Here is a 13,014-nt window from a genome sequence, read left to right as displayed (position 1 = left end):
AGGAGCATGAGTAAAACAGCTCATTTACCTACATTAATGTTTTGGGTTTTTTTGCACAGTGCACTGTACCTAGAGCAGAGGACCTGAGCAGAAGCAGAAGAAAGCAGACACCTACGCTGCCTTTGGTGAAAGCAGCAATGCCGGAGTGCACCCAGGGAGCACGCAGTCTGCGCTGGCCACCCCACAGCTGCTGTTCGCTATAGCAGTCACAATGCTGGGAGCTCTGCTGAGGTTACAGTCCTGACATTTCCACTCTGCCAAAGCACACGAGCCTGCTCTGACACGAGGCTTTGCGGGGTGGCTGGGAGGCAGAGAGGGTAAGCAGGATGCTCGGGACAGGTGAGTGGATAATAAGCCATAAGAGGTTTGGGTTCTGCTGGTCTTTATTTGGCTTCCCCCGCCCAGCTGCAGTGGGAAACATCCCGCTGAGAGCAACGTGTGCATGGCCACATGCACACAGTGACAGGCACAGAAGAGAGAGTCAGAGGTGCGAGCAGTGCAGCTTTTACTCTAAGGTAGTAGAGCTTAGGGGCCCCGCTCTTTCCACAAGCTCCCTTCTCCTGAAGGGCTGCACTGGTACCCTTGTGCTGGATGGCAGTTTTTAACCCTCCCCAATCCCCAGTCATTGCCACCACTGTATTGTGACTAACTGGAGCCTTTTCCACTGCTTCATTAGCATTAAAAATCATACTCTGGCAGTGCACCTGGCATGCCGGCCATCCCTAGCCAAAACAGCCTCCCTCAAGCTGTGAGCATGTCTGCAGGTGACACCTGTGTCCCTTTCAGCAGGGCTCTCAGAAAACAGCCCACCCTTTATGTAACCGGAGTCAAGGATTATTTTTTTTGGTAGCGGTTTTTGCTCTTATCTGCGGCCTGGGAAGGACTGAGGATGTAATCCCCGCCAGGTGCAGGAACTGGGCAAGTGCAAACGGAAACTTCTGCAGCAGCACAGCCGGTGACTTTTCTTGTGTCATGGTGCGAAATCTCTGGTATCTCCAACTGAAACTCAGAGCTTCATCTGCTTCAGACACACAAGCTCTTTTGGTAGTCCCATACATTTTCCCCACCGTGCTCTCTTTTACTGCATAAAGTAAGGTTGGTGGACATGAGCAGGCGCTTGGTGAAGCCACTGGTACCTCCCAGAAACACAGAAATGTTTCTTCTTGATCCTGCACTAGCAACTCCCACGCGGTTAAGATGAATGAGGTAAATACTGCCTCAGAGCGACCACATACATTAAATTTTACTATGCATCTGTGTGCATTGTGTAGCTTGTGACGTACGTAGTAACTATTCCAGAAATATCTTAAAAGGCTTTAAATATTTTTGTTCTATGCATCTTTCTGTGGGAACAGTGAAGCTGTCTTCATATGATGAGACCAGTTTCACATGACATGAAGGGCAAGAGAGGGTATCATTAATACAGCTTAAAAGTCACCCAAGAAAATCACTTAAAATTGCTTTTCCATCTGTAAGAATGCAAGGGCTTGTAAGACTAATTTACTGCCTTCTACTGCCAGAGACAAATCCTCAAGGTGTAGGAAACTACATGTCACTAGCAATTTAACAATAGAAAACTCCTACTTTTCTAGTTTTATTTTAGCCATCTGTGATAAGGGTACACTACAAACAATCTTGATCCAGTGAAGCTGCTCCATAGTCCAGAACATTGAAGTCCTGGCTGAGATGGATTAGTGGGCAAACTGAAGGTGGAGCGGCCAAATTTATTCACATGGATGGTGCCACCACATTAGTGAGATTACAGCTAAGATCTCCCAGTCCTTCAGCTGTCCCATGACTGGTTAAAAAACATTTAATATGACAACAAGTATTTCACACTATTTCCACCTGCCGGAGGTATACAGACCACAGAAAGCTGTGGTGTCTATAGAGATTTCCTGCACGCTGTGACAATATCAAAAACCAGTCCTGTGCTATTAAATGGAAAAGAAGGGGAGGCAGAGAAATTAAAACTGGATGAGGGAAAACAGAGGGTAAACTTGAGCAGGGAGCTTAGAGGGAGAGAAAGAAAAATGGCTCATGGAGTAGCAGGGGAGAGAAAAGGAACAGACAAATAATATAGGACAGATTTAAAAACAAAACAAAACAAAACAAAAAACCTAACCTGCTGGACTCAGAGGGAAAGAAGTACACACTGGAAAAATAATTCCCTGGAAAGTGCATGTTCGGCAATCTCAGGAATTTTGCTTTCTCTAGGCAATACTATGTACAAAAAATAACTTAAAATGCAGATTCTTTTGAGGATGTTAACTCTCAAGCCTGTAAGGAACATCATGTCAGATGATGGAGTCACGTCCTCAGGGCAACTCTTTCTAGGCTGACCCTTTCAAACTATTTTTCTTTCTGTTTTGTAAAGACATTGTCTTTCCCTCAGTTTCTCCAAATAGCATAAGGAAACAAAAGACAGCTTACAGGTGTACCTCTGTTTTTCAAAATGGAGATTTTAACTAGCAGCAAGAAACCTGGCTGAACAGATTTTACAGAAGGATGCTAGCATGAGCAGCCAAAGACTGAGCTTCTGGAGTGAGAAAGAGACTTTAATATTGCACAAGTGTGAAACAAGTGCAAAAGAGACAGAGGAAACATTAAAACATTATTTTGTGACAGTGCTGCTGGACTTGGGCTTGCTTTCATATGAGATACTTGACCCTCTCTAGACAGCTCCCACTCTTACCGTAGAGCAAGAACTGCTAACAAGCTCCCACCGGGTGTAAACAAGGAACCCACCTGTTTGGAAGATGTGTTGACACAGAATGGGTGGTTTCCTCACCACGTGTAAGATACACTTGTGGGCTAATGCATGCATATCACTCCTCATACACATGAAAATGGGCTAAATAAGGGCAGGAGGACTCAAGAATACACGTATGTGCACACTACATGAGAATGAAGAACGTAGGGACCAACAGACTGGTTTCTCTTCTTAGTAACAAAGTTGGCTGTCTCAGACTTAATACTAAGCTGCTGAACAATAACATAAAAAGGGCAAGTTTCCCACTGCCCGTGAGGAATGAAATCTTTGCTGAGAGAGCAGAAGCCACATTCTTTAGCAAATTAGATGCATCAGCTGGGATTTGGCAGAACCTCCCGAATGTAGGACTCCAAATCTGCACTTAACCACTTACTGGGACAGTCTTTCAAGAGGTATTAAGCGTTCCTACTATGGACACATGCACATCGCAGACATGAGGAAATCTTTCTGGAAGGAACACACATGCCAACAGCATAACACTTCTAGGTAGCACCGGGCAAGCACCGGGCTTGAATATCCAAAAAATGTTGTGGAAAGCACCAGAATAAGGATCCATGTAGATAACATAAAAGACAAAATAGGAATTCAGAAGTGCAAGGCACACTTCACTGTTGAACTGGAACATTATAGCCAGCTGAGTAGCCTAGACTGCTCATCAAAGAGCACTCCTTCACACAGACACAGATTAGGCAGAGACATGGAGAGCAGAAGTTGAGCTCAAGGCTTTGAACACACACTGACACCAGTTCTGGCATTGCAGTGCTGCACTGCTCGGGGATCAGATGGCCAAGCCCTCCACTGATGGCTCAGAAGCAGGCTGTAAGTCACACTGCTTTAGAGAAGGGACGAAAAAGCTCCTGGTAATATACATCCAAAAAGGTATGTTAGCCGCAAAGGAGTATGTACACGCAAACTTAAAAAGAGCTGTTGGGCTCCACATGTAGCTCCACAAAACACAGTGATGTTGGCTGCTCACAAGTTCAGGACACTCCTAAGCTAAAAGCCATGAACTACAGTAAACAAAGGTGAGTGAAAATGAGCCACTAAGGATGGGACTATTACTTTTCCTCTGAAAATGAGTGTCTTATTTGGCCCTAAGTTCCTAGTTGGAACAAGAATGGGTACTTACTGATGTTCTCCTCAAGCAAAAGAGCTGAGCTGTATTCATGCTCTTGGGATAAACAAGCAGCCCCTTTCAGTGTCACTGAAATGCTACTGAGTGGGGGAAGACGTTTAAGGCACACAGGGATTATGACAGAGCAGGGGATTTTCTCTTTCTGGCAGTGCTCAGCCTCCCACAAGATATTTGTAGGCTTTAGCTTCTCTCCCTGTGTCCTTCTTCCTTTTCTGCCATTTCTTGCACCTTGCAGAGTAGCACAGATAGTTGTGGACAACTTCAATTGTGGCATTTCTGATCTTTTGAGCTCTTCACAGTGCTACCCAAAATGAAGCTGTCACCATGTGTAATCTTTAATAAACTGCAAGATTTCCGAGGTGGGCACTACCTCTTCTGACATGTGGCTCCCACACCTCACACAAAGGTCCAGACTGAGCACCACCATGGCAGAAATACTAAGATTTTCTTTCCTTGCAACGTTTTTTTTTGTCAGCTTGATCAGACGGACGTGACTGCCTTCAGGAGCAGTTGAAAAGGACTGCCACTTATTCCCCCACCTCCCCTCACACTCGCCAAGGAACTGATTTCCCCATTACACTGGTAACTCTGGTGATGGGTACGGTGGGAGAGGAACCCGGCAGTTTGCCCTGCTCCCCAGGCTGGCTCTCTACGTGCACCAAAGCTCAGCCTCGGAAACGTGGCAGCCCTTCTGGCCTGGCCCCCCAAAAGCCAGTGCCTTTCCCAGTTAGCCTGCAAACAGGAAGGAGAAGCTGGTGCAGGAGACAGCAAAGGAGGATGCATACAGCATGGGGTGCTGCCCACGCTCCCGCCCCCCCAGCAAACAGCCCTCCCTGGGGGGGGGGGCGGGGGGGGGGAAGGCAGACCCCATGCTGACTTTCTATGATTTACACTCCCCCCCCCTCCCCGTGATGATGTCTCTTCTTTTGTTTACCTGAGTGTAAAGCTATGGGCAGGGAAGAAGCCACCTACATGTCACAGGAAAAAAAAAAAGGAAGACTGAGGGGAAAAGAGAGAACAGGATGGCGCTTGCTTTTAAAATAACCACAATCTGTTAATAGTTCAAAATAGGCTTTTTAATTACAGGATACCCTATAACCTTTACCCTTATCAACTGATTATTTGATAAGCAGTTTTGCTTGCTGCAAGCTCCTTAATAGACAGAAATCAGAGCAGAGTGAGAATGCAGGAAAGGAGAAGGGGTCCTTGACAGTGCAGGCTGGGTGATCACCATAAGCCTGTGGTGGGAACAGAAACTGCAGGAAAGGTACTTAACCGAGTTAAGCAGCTGAGTCGTTCCATCCCTCCCGCAGTAAAGGGAGCACAGGGGAAGGGTACTGCTTATTCAAGAATAATTCTTGTTGCAAGAATATTTCTATATGTAAAATGAATCTTTTCTTCAAATGCTAATAAAAAAATTTACAAATTTGCTTGGAATTAAATCTCAGTTTCTATAAGCCCCTACTATGGGAGGAAGATGGAAAAAGAGATGGAAAGAGAGTTAATTTTTAATCCAGGCTCCAGTTTTCTTTACAAAGGTTGGGAAACACAATTGAGACTACACTTAAATTGGAGAATAAACTCCCAGACTACCTGGAAGAGGTTTTCCTAGCAAAGGGATTTGCTAACAGTTTGTTCCCTGCAGAACAGAATACTCAAAAGGCAATTTTAAATCTAACGTTGGCAGAGATACACAAAATGACACTCGGGCTTAGAAGTGCTGCTAAGGGTGGAAATGCAGCCTGGAAGGAGGCAGTCCAGTTTGTCTCTTACGATCAGTACAGCAAGTGGTAAGGGTCCAGCTCTCATTAATCTGAAGTGCATTGTTATATGCCTGATGAAGACTGATCATTTATTTATTTATAAACGGACCATTTAAAATTATAGGGGGAAAAAAAGACACTTTAAATGGTTCTTTTGTGGAAACATGGTAGGTCTGAGTACCTTCAGATCCAAAAGACAACAGTAAGCGCCAGCAGAAGGCCACTGTGAAATGCACCCCCCCTTGCTCACAGCAGAGGCACGCACCGTACAACGCATGTCTGCTGTTTCTTACGGTCAGCTGACTTGGAAAGTGTCCGCTGCAGAACTGCCCGCAGCGCAGGAAATGGGTGGACAGCTGCAAAGCCTTCCCTGGCCTTTCCAGCAAAGCTTCTTCTCTTCCAAAATTAGTTGCAAGGCTTGCTTGACTCCCTTTACGGCCAAGGGAAAGCTGACCACCAACCTCGATGCAGGTTAGGCATGAGACCTGGAAGGTCGGGAGGAGAAGGAAGAAGAGCTCTTCCTTGTGCCTCCAAAACCGAAATGAAATAGAGGCCTCCCTAGACCTGGATCTGTACTGTTAAATCTGGTCAGGAGCTGCTGATGATTTTATTACTACTGTTAGCTGCAAGATCTAGTAAATCCACTCCACGCAGAAAATGCACACGCAGACTTCTTGTTAGTGGCAAATGAAGCAATTTCGGTCCACACTGAACAATTAACTTCACCTGTGTCCTCAGCACAGACAGTAACTTGGAAACAATGTCATTTGTTTCTGTGAGGTGTCTTTTCTAAAAGGACTACATGACACGTTAGAAATACAAACACAACCGAAGAGAAACTTCCAAGAAAGAGGTTTGGGCTTGCACCATAACCTTAATCATCCAGCTGGGTAGCATGAGAACAGATGACACTGAAATGGGGGTAAGGAAAATCCCCAGTATTACATTATCTTGCAATGCTGTTGTAAGATTTATAATTTGACATGTTTTCCTTTCACTTTCATATTCTAGCGTGAAAGTGGTAAGGGAGAATCAAAGCTTCACTTTAAAAAGTAAACTTCTGTCCCGGATAGATAAAGAAGAACTAGAAAACAAGAATCCTAGCAGTTCAGAAAACAGGAAGACAACTACCACCACCATTCCCAATATATATTATTTTTATGAGCTCATGATTTTAAAGCAATTCTAGAATTTCTGAATATTTACGACCAGCAGTGTTATGGGGCATGAGTTGACTTTTTTGAGACATTCAGACTTATATGTTCATGAATTTAAACATAGGAATATAGATTCCTCTAAAATTAAGGTCTAATTAATATTTCTGAGATGTTGAAAAGCAAACTGGCAAACTTGGGAATTATGGAAGGAAAATGAAAATACAGTGGCAAGAAGTTTTCTAAATGTCTAAACTCCAGAAAAAGGTAAAGTTAAGGACAGTCATGGTCTTAAAGAAATGACACAAGGACAAATTTTAAAACTCCAAAATATTATCTAAGTGCAAGCTGTGACCAAATCTGCAGCCTGGTTGGGCCATGCAAGATCACAGACTGGAGAGAAAGGGCTCAGACCAAGTCATGCAAAATGCTCAGACAAGCAGTCTGTAAGCTCTGGCAGCCAGCTGTGAGGCACTAAACGGCAAATAGACAAAGCATGCTGCCAAGGATGGGAACCTTAACTCTTAGTCTTTGGATTAAGTCTTCTCTCAAAATAAAAATGGAGAATAACAGAATCCAACTCACGAGCTGAACCCACTGTCTACACCAAAACGTGACAGGTACCACTTTGCAATAAACACTTCCAGATCCACAAAGAGTAAAGGCGTTGGTGGATGACTGGCTTTACCCCTGCAGCTCTCCCACAGCAAATACACTGATACTCGGATGCGACCGCCCGGGTGGAGGAAGCAGGACAGGAAGGAGGGCTTTTGATTTTCCAGAGAACACTAGAACACTGTTATACGAAGAAAAGGCTCATGGATCTTTCAGTCACCATCTAGCACTGAAAGCATAGGCCTTTTTGTGCTAAATTAGTTATGCTGATGCTCAGAGGGCAGCAAACTAGCCTGCGGAAGAGCACAGTATTGGGGAGAGCATGATATGAACATCCCAGTACGTTCAGCAGTGCTGTGTCGCCAGCTTATGACAGATCCAACCATAAAAGTGGGTGGAAAGAACACAGTTTTACACCATCTGTATATTAACATTAATAGCATATACAATAAACAAGAAGAGTTAGAGAGGCTCATGAACAATAAGAAATGGATTATGGCTGGTGTTGCTGAAAGCAGGTGGAACTGGTCGTGAGACTGGAAAACTAAAATTGATGATGGTAACTTGCACTTTAAGGAGAAAACGGTCAAAAAAACCCGGGAAAGGGTAGCACTTTAGGTAAAAATATGCTGCTACTGGCTATAGACATTTCAAAATCACAGTGCTTCGCGACTGCAGTCGTAACTAATAAAACTAAAGGAGAGTTGGTTGGCACGTGTTATATCATCAGACTAACAGGCCTCTCTAAATAACAGGACAAACTGCTCTTTACATAGCAATCTAGATCATGTAGGAAGAAAAAGTATGCTATCATGATGACTTCAAAATAGGGAACATTTAATATACACTTTGTGCAGTCAGTAATGCAAATTTTCTGCTTCTAAAAGTGACGTAGGACAATTTCTTTACAGTTGAGAATAGCTCACACTCTGAGTCGTCAAGAAACTAGACAAGAAGCAAATCGCACAACAATGTATTTTAACAAATCTTGGAGAAGTGGAGAAGTTTCTGAGAACCAAAGATTTACCACTACAACTGTGATATTTAAAAAGAGGAAAAGACGGGTTATTCTGACACACTCTCCAGCAAAACAATGGAACAATTGGTTTCAGTTCGCTATCAGCAATGACTCAGAGGATAAAACAGGAATACCGGTCAGCATGGTTTCAGGAAAGTAGGTTTCACCAAAGACATCTATGGTTTTCTTACGATAAGACGATTGGTTCAGCTAGGGCATGGGAGCAGTGCTCTTATACTTCGATTTTGCAAGGCAAGTGCTGTCCAACATTTGTTTCTAGTGATTTATGCTGACATGATCTCCTTCCCAACACAATGGGCAGATGATAGCAGGAATGGTAAGAAGGCCAGGCTACTGTTTACAAATTGCCTGGTGACATGGTCAGAATCCATCCGAGCACATTTCAATTACCCATCTGTCCTGAAGAGTCTATGGGAGACTGATTTCTGGGGAGCAAGTTTCGGCATTTGTAAAAGGCAGGCACTGCATCTGAACTCCAGGGCAAACCTTTTGTGAAAAACAGTGGCTACGAGTCAAACATAGCATAGACCGGCATTCACTACATCTCTGTAGGCTGTTCATCAAGTGATCCTCACAGTCTCAGTCATTATTTCCATTCCAGCTTGTCCCCCCTAAAATCTAGTAAGACAGTTGTGTTTCTGCCACACTTTCATGCAGTGAATACAAATCTGTAGACTTTCTTCTTTACTTTCAGGTAGGCTTTTAAAAAAGGCCAAATCCCAGAATATCAACCACGTCTTTTTCTCACTATCCCAAAGATAACCTTCGAAAAAGCATAAAATCTCTTTTACAATTCCAGTGAGAAACACACCTTTTCACTTAGAAAGGACAAAGACAATTTCATTTTGGAAATGTTCTCCGGACACAGATCTCCCTTTACCATTTACATGCAAAACCAGCCTGAGCAGATGACACATCTTGAATTTATAAGATTAAAACAAAAGACAGAAAAGAGAATTTGAAGATATTCTTCCAATATTGTGTCATTTCTCCTCTTCATTCACACCCCTCCAATTTCAAACAACATAACTAGTGGTTTCAATAGGAACTATAATTGCAGCATCCTCACAGTCCCATGCAGGCAAAGAGCTGCAGTCTAGTTTTATTTTTCTTACACCCACAGAGAATTCAGTTTTGTTTCGACCTCTCATTACTCTCCCTCCCTCACTTGGCTCCAAACATCAAATTCTGTCTCAGCCATTCAACATCTATTCTGTTGGGCTGCTTTTTTCTCTTACTATTACGCATACATATTGAACAGCTGGAACCAAGAAAAGGCACAATTAATGATTCTGAAATTTTCCAAAGAAAATGTTTTCACTTTTCCCCAATTTGAAATTACTTTTTGGTTTAAAGGGGGAGGGGGGGGAGGAAAAAAGTGCCTCCCATAAAACCTTACATACCTCAAAAACTAAATGGAACATTTTAGGTTAAATAGAGCTATAATTTTTGAGAGAGGAGGTTGGTTTAGGCTTGCTTGCTTTTATTTCTTAAATCACATAAAAAGCCTAAACAAAGCCCCTGTTGCATCTTGGTGCGAAACCAATTTCTTTTATTATCACACGGGAACCAGAATAGCAGAGGACTTCTAGCCCTCAAATACCTAACAAGTTACCAGCCCCAGTGAAAACCTGTACTTGTTGTTTTAGTCTATAGCTGCAGATAAGCAAGAATGAAAGAACGACCCAGAAAAAGCAAGAGGCTAAAGGGCAATACCTGCCATGTACTCACAAACTAACAACTAGTTTTAGGGCAGATCAGGGTACATGGGGCAAGGCAAAGAGCAGGGATTTCTAAGTACAAGCCTGACCAAGTGGAGAACAGTTAGGCACGAGGGAAGACTAGTAGCAGGACAGAGCCTTGCTGAAGGTAGGTGGGTCAGGATCTGACCATGGTTTTAACAGTCAATTCCACAAAAAGCGGTTTGAATTACCTTCAGGCTAACCCCAGAAAAATCCCCGACTCAAAAATCCAAGCCAGTATCTGCTTTGTGGAAAAACAGACAAATACCCCATCCAGTGCTCCTTCAAAGAGAACAAGCTATAGTATAAAATAGAGGACATCGTGGTTCAGGGTGTATGGGTCATTCAGCATTAGTGTGACGGAGGTTATAACCACAGTACCAGTACCAGCCCTGGATCTGCACAGCAAAGCAAAGGACTAACACGTCTGACAGGAGGAGTTTCAACACTGACGGTGTAGAAAGCCTTTGGAGAAATCCTGCTTTTGTTGGATACTAGTTTTGCTAGTTAAGCTGCTAATTTAGCACTCTGCCTGTCCAACCACTCACATGGATATTGAGCTGCACGGTTTCCTCTCTCGCTGCTCACCTCCCTTTACAAGAGTATGCAGTGATGCTCAGCAAGCCCAGGACACAAGCCCAGAGCACCAGCACTGACACGTTAATAGGACAGTCATGGGCAACTGACCTCCACAGAGCATTTGCAAGGTCCCAGCTGGACTGAAAAAATGGTGTGTCTCTCTAAAGTACGCTCAAGGACTGAAGCGATGAGTGCATGTAAAAACACTGCTTATTAACAACAGAAGTATCTTAGGCCCAAATGGACATAGGTTTAATTAGTGTACATAGTGCATGTATGCACACATGCACGCAACTAGCCATACTTGAATTTTACAGCAGTACACAGAAAATAAGACCAGGCATTTTTGTACATGTCTGACGTTTCCTAAATCATCTTTTGGTTCTCGAATATGACCTTGTAATAGTCACCTGACAGAAATATATGGTCAGTGCTAATCATGAGATACAATAGCTAGAATTTTTTTTCCCCTTAAATGCCATTTGTTAAATTCTCATGATTATTTAACACACACACACACACTTTTACAATTCTGTATCAAAGACCAAAACTACAATGAAAATAGAAACTATAAACTGACTGAAAGATACATTCACTTTACATTCAGAAATGTGTTTCAAACTGAAGAGTGCAATCTCCTTATTTTCCATATATGATCTGGCAAGTCTGACCATCCACATCGTGCAGTAAGTAGTAGAATCAGATAATGTGCATCAGTCTGGATTTAACTCAACAATATCAGCCTATTGTTCTTACCACCTTTGCAAAAACAATCCATTTTCCACCAAGCACATCTCACAATAAGCTTTCCAATTTTTCACAGAAAAATGCTTTTCAGGTAAACAGGAAGTGAAGGAATGAACAAATACACTGCAGTTAGAAATATATTATTTCAACCTTCCTCACCAAACAAAATGCCTTCGGTGTAGGCAAGTGGGCTTCACAAGTAGTGAAGGAACCTTTCTACATGTACACACAAGCAAGAGGTCCCTCATCCCGACTGAGTCATTAAATGTGAATTGCACATATTATATAACAAAGTATGGCTTTGCCTTAAGTTTCTTCTTTATAAGATATAGAAATGACTTAATATCTGGACTTGTTTTTAGAAGGATGTCTAGTTGTATCCAAATATCTAGTTTTTCCTACATTAAAAAAAAAAAAGGAACTGAGTGAGATTAGATAGATGAAATCTTGGCTTCCTGTTCACACTGGAGAACTGCAGTGAGATTTTAACATGAATTTCTCAACTTACGAAATGGAGGAGATGTCATTAACTCTTTCACATAGGCATTTCGTCCTCTCACCTGTTTGATGGGTCTTTGAGTTCAACAGATTTAACAAAAACAAAGCAAAGAAACAATAAAGCATTAGACAGCCTGACCAAACATCCTCTGCCTCTCAGTTATAACCTGACAAATCTGTAGCTCAGATTACAGTCTGAGTTTTATGTCATTATCGCAGTATTTCTCCAGATAAGTCTTCCCAAAAAGAAGATGCTTTAGACCAGCTATTTCTAATGCAACAGGCAAGCAGAATTAAAATAGAGATACGAACCTTTGAGCTGTCACCATACATCCTGAACCAAAAACAGGAGACAGATGAACATTTCTTTTTGTTTTGCAATTAATTTTAAATAATATGTGATAGGCTCTGACCTGGTAAAGCTCCTACTCCTCCTATTGGTAGAACCCCAAACTCCACAAGCTGAAGAAATGACAAATTTTGCTGTATTTTACATGCATTACAGTGTGAGTCACAGTTAAACCATGCTCAGAAGGAAGTACTCCTTGTAGGTGGTGTGGAAACAGCTAATTTGGTAAAAAGCTGTTACGCTAAAACTATCAACCAACAATTCTATTAGTGTACTATTATATCAGAATTCCTGACATGTTTCGGTGGCACATAACTTCTGTGAAGGCATCACCTACTTTGTGAACTGATTATTAACTTTAATTCTTTTAAAAACCCTTAAAACAACATTCAGAAAATTTATTCTTGAGCCTTTCAATGACACCAGTACAGGGGCTGCGCAACTAAGAATACCCAGCTGACCTAGAAGGCGACAGGGCATTACTATAACCATTATTCAAACTAGTTATTAATTCATTCCAAAGCATTCCCCAAGCCTGGCAGCTGCCGCTCCAGAGGTTAGCATGGAATACATGTGAGACAATGATGCCAAGTCACTCAAGCCAACATGGCTTTAGCCTC

At 42.6% G+C, this 13,014-nt stretch overlaps 1 protein-coding gene across 1 annotated transcript in view; it reads right to left on the bottom strand.

Moving 5' to 3' along the window:
- The window catches only part of MAML3 (mastermind like transcriptional coactivator 3), a 249,110-nt gene that overhangs the window by 76,392 nt on the left and 159,704 nt on the right, over positions 1–13,014 (bottom strand). The window lies entirely within an intron of this gene.

Source organism: Aptenodytes patagonicus, chromosome 4, assembly GCF_965638725.1.
Source record: "Aptenodytes patagonicus chromosome 4, bAptPat1.pri.cur, whole genome shotgun sequence".
Classification (NCBI taxonomy): Eukaryota; Metazoa; Chordata; class Aves; order Sphenisciformes; family Spheniscidae; genus Aptenodytes; species Aptenodytes patagonicus.
Note: the sequence above shows the minus strand (reverse complement) of the source record. Positions and strands in the feature narration are given on the sequence as shown.